The 4,465-nt window shown below is 45.2% G+C and overlaps 1 pseudogene; it reads left to right on the top strand.

The window, feature by feature from the left end:
* Nucleotides 1–1,389: 1,389 nt before the first annotated feature.
* On the top strand, nucleotides 1,390–3,830 carry LOC117311632 (protocadherin beta-7-like; annotated as a pseudogene).
* Nucleotides 3,831–4,465: the final 635 nt, after the last annotated feature.

Consider the following 4,465-nt stretch of genomic DNA (forward strand, 5'->3'; position numbering starts at 1 on the left):
AATACCAAAATGTTTGCAAATCCAGATAAAATAAATGGTTTTTAAAAATAAACTACAAATTACTTTAAAAAGAAACAAAACCCGAACAGATTAATAACCAAAAGTAAAATGGAAAAGATAATCATAGATTTACCACCCAAACCCAACCCATTTAAAAGGCAAGTTGCAATAAAGCATGTAGAAACAGATGATAATTATAAAAACTATTCTGTTACATAAAAATAGATAGAAAGCTTCCTAATCCATACTATAAGGCCAGGATAGTTTAATACCAAAACCACAGAAGCTAAACACACACATTCATGTATACACACAGAGCAGCAAGGGCCAGAAAAATCCTAAAACTATGCTGGCTCATCAATTCCATCTATACATTAAAACAATAATATGTAATGGTTAAATGTCATTTATATCAAGAACCCAAGAATTAAAAAGCTAAAGAATAAATTTCAACAGATGTCAAAAATTACTCTAAAATATTAAAGAATAAAGAAAAATAAGAAAACTTTTTTGATACAAAAAATAGAGCATTTACCCCAAACTGAGATCAGCCATCATAGTTAAAGATGAAATACTAGGAGCACTTCCACAAAGGCAAGAATGACACCTACTTGCTACTATTAATTTTAAGAGTATTCATTGCATACTCTTGGAAATGCCAGTCATGTGAACACTAACATATACATAGTACTTAAATCAGGTGAAGGGTGGAGGATGGGGGGTAGAAAATGTTCCAAAAAATATTGCGGGTGAAGAGTGAAGACCTTGAAACTGGAAGGATTATTTAATTCACAAGAAACTGAAAAAAGGCCAGTTACTCTGAAGGGTGTACAGCATTATTGGTAAGCAGTTTACAAACAAAAGGCTCTCAACCAATATATGTTGACTTTTTGATGGAGACTTCATTTTCTTATATATTCTTTACTATCAATCTTAAAAACAGGAAAAGGTTTTCTTAGGATTAACTGCTGGTGGGAAGCCAGAGTTTAATTTTGTGCACCTAAATTAAGGAAAAAGACTGATTTATTTTTCTGCGAATGTAGACTCACAGAGACGGATACGATGTAAGCATTTACAAACTAGGATTACTGTGGCCAGTTGAGGGAAAATATGAAATGAAATAGCAAAGACACTAAGGGGAAAAAAAAATCCTACTCCAGCTCCTTTAATCCGCCATCTTTTTGTTCTATTCCTGAAATTGGGAGTAACATCCACAAAACGCAAGGTGGCGCTGCAGGTTAAAAAGAGAACAAAATATTCGCATAAAGAATGTTGCAGATTCCAGTGTTAAGAGGAAAGCTGACCAGACTAGAAAAGTCAAGGAAAGGAAGCCGTGGTAATAGGTGTTGGGAGAAAGTGGGGATCCCTCCCCACAAGCATTGCTATGATCCAGCTCATTTCTAAGGATTCAGCTGATGTCATTTCTGAATTGCTCGAGGCCGAGAAAAAGTGTTTTTTGAAGACTGGTTAAACAAAGAATGGAGGCCAGAGTGGAGCGTGCTGTGCAGCAAAGGCAAGTACTATTTCTTTGTGTATTTCTCCAAGTGTCTTGGGCTGGTGGGGAACCACTACTGTATTTTGTGGAAGAGGAAGCTGAAAAAGGCACCTTTCTGGCCAACCTAGCAAATGACCCTGGGTTGGGGGAATCCTTAGCCCGGGGACCTAGAATCATTTCAGACCAGAATACAGGATTTTTACTACTCGATCCGTTTACTGGTGATTTATTTCTAAATGAGAAATTAGACTGACAGGACCTGTGTGGCCCCACAGAGCCTTGTGTGCTGCCTTTCCAGTTGTTACTGGAAAAACCTCTTCAGATTTTCTGTGCTGAATTATGGGTCAGAGACATCAATGATCATTCTTCAGTATTTCTAGATAGAGAGATATCCTTGAAAATATTAGAAGTTACCACTCCAGGGGCAGCATTTCTCCTAGAAAGTGCACAGGATTCAGATGTTGGAACAAACAACCTGAGAAACTACACCATCAGCCCCAATGCCTATTTCCACATTAATGTCCATGATAGTGGGGAGGGGATTATCTATCCTGAATTGGTGCTGGATAGACTGCTGGATCAAGAAGAGGTGCCTGAGCTCAGTCTACTCCTCACCGCCTAGGATGGTGGCTCTCCACCCAGCTCTGGAACTGCCCTGGTATGCATCCTCGTTTTGGACATCAATGACAACGCCCATGAATTTGTACAGTCTCTCTACAAGGTGCAGGTGCCTGAGGATAGCCTTGTTGTCTCTCTGGTTGTCACCATGTCAGCTAGAGATTTAGATATCGGAAGTAACGGGGAAATAGTTTATGCATTTTTTATGCTACTGAAAGAATTCTCAAAACGTTTCAAATCAATCCAACATCTGGCAATCTTCATTTAAAGCTGAATTGAACTATGAGGCAATGCAAATTTATACATTAACTATTCAGGCCAAAGATGGCAGAGGACTTTCTGGAAAACATACGATGGTGGTTCAGGTAACAGATATAAATGACAATCCACCATAACTACTCATGTCATCACTTACTACAGCAATTAAAGAAAACTCACCTGAGACAGTCATAGCTGTTTTTAGGATTCGAGACAGAGATTCAGGAAACAATGCAAAGATGGTGTGCTCCATCCAAGACAATCTCCCCTTCGTCCTGAAGCTACCTGTAGAGAATTACTACACCCTGGTAACCGATAGCTCTCTGGACAGAGAGAAAAGAGCCGAGTACAACATCACCATCACCGTCACTGACATGGGAACCCCCAGGCTGAAAACCGAGCACAACATAACCATGCTGGTGTCCAATGTCAACGACAACGCCCCCGCCTTCACCCAGACCTCCTACACCCTGTCCGTCCGCGAGAACAACAGCCCCGCCCTGCACATCGGCAGCGTCCGCGCCACAGAGACGCGGGCGCCAACGCCCAGGTCACCTACTCGCTGCTGCCGCCCCTCGACGCGCACGTGCCCCTGACCTCCCTGGTGTCCATCAGCCCGGACAACGGCCACCTGTTCGCCCTGAGGTCCCTGGACTACGAGGCCCTGCGGGCGTTCGAGTTCCGCGTGGGCGCCGCCGACCGCGGCTCGCCCGCGCTCAGCAGCCAGGCGCTGGGTGGACGACAACGACAACGCGCCCTTCGTGCTGTACCCGCTGCAGAACGCCTCGGCGCCCTGCACCGAGCTGGTGCCCAGGGCGGCCGAGGCGGGCTACCTGGTGACCAAGGTGGTGGCGGTGGACGGCGACTCGGGCCAGAACGCCTGGCTGTCGTACCAGCTGCTCAAGGCCACGGAGCCCGGGCTGTTCGGCGTGTGGGCGCACAACGGCGAGGTGCGCACGGCCCGGCTGCTGAGCGAGCGCGACGCGGCCAAGCACAGGCTGCTGGTGCTGGTCAAGGACAACGGCGAGCCGCTGCTCTCGGCCAGCGTCACGCTGCACGTGCTGCTGGTGGACGGCTTCTCGCAGCCCTACCTGCCGGCCCCGGAAGCGGAAGCGGTGGACGCGGCCCCGGCCGCCCCGCTCACCGTCTATCTGGTGGTCGCCTTGGCGTCGGTGTCGTCGCTCTTCCTCTTCTCGGTGCAGGTGTTCGTCGCGGTGCGGCTGTGCAGGAGGGGCGGGGCGGCCTCGGTGGGTCGCTGCTCGGTGCCCGAGGGCCCCTTTCCGGGCCACCTGGTGGACGTCAGCGGCACGGGGACCCTGTCCCAGAGCTACCAGTATAAGGTGTGTCTGCGGGGAGGTACTGGGCCAGCGAGTTCAAGTTCCTGAAGCCGATTATCACCAATCTCACATCCCAGAGCATAGGCAGGATAAGTGGAAGAATAGCCCTCATATCAGAATGATTTCGGTTTCTGATAAAGAATGAAAAATAAATGCCGGTATTATATCTGTAAATATATTCCTATTAAGAAATTTATCTCGATTTACCTGTAGAGGAGTGCTTTCACATTATTGCAAGTATTCTTAGGGTCAGAGAATAAATTTCTTGACAGAAAAGGATTCAGCTTCAGCCCTAAGAACACTCCAAAAAGCGTGGATTGTTTACTGTCACCTTTTGTCTCAATTATGCTTTGTGTGCAGTCTAGTACATGACACATCTTATTTGAGATGTTTTTAAATTGGAATTCACTGTCTTCAAATATTATTGCTAGTTTTATTTTGTAAGTTGATTAGAGTGCTCTACAAGTATACCTACCCTAACTTTTAAAAAAAGCACTTACTATGCATCATACACTATTTTACCACTTTTAATTTTAGAAGTAATTCTGTGATGGGAGGTATTTTAGAAATGAGCAAATAGATGTTCATAGACGTTCAGTGAGTTCACTAAGGTCACCAACTAATTAATGGCAGAGCTAAGCATCTCTCCTAAATCTTCTGATTCTGGGGCCTTGCTGTGATGCTATACTGTTTTCTCTTGTTAGATATCACCTGGCAAGTTTCTCCCTAATTAAGGAGAAATCTTTTTTTCATACTC

The sequence above is a fragment of the Tursiops truncatus genome, chromosome 3, assembly GCF_011762595.2.
Source record: "Tursiops truncatus isolate mTurTru1 chromosome 3, mTurTru1.mat.Y, whole genome shotgun sequence".
Classification (NCBI taxonomy): Eukaryota; Metazoa; Chordata; class Mammalia; order Artiodactyla; family Delphinidae; genus Tursiops; species Tursiops truncatus.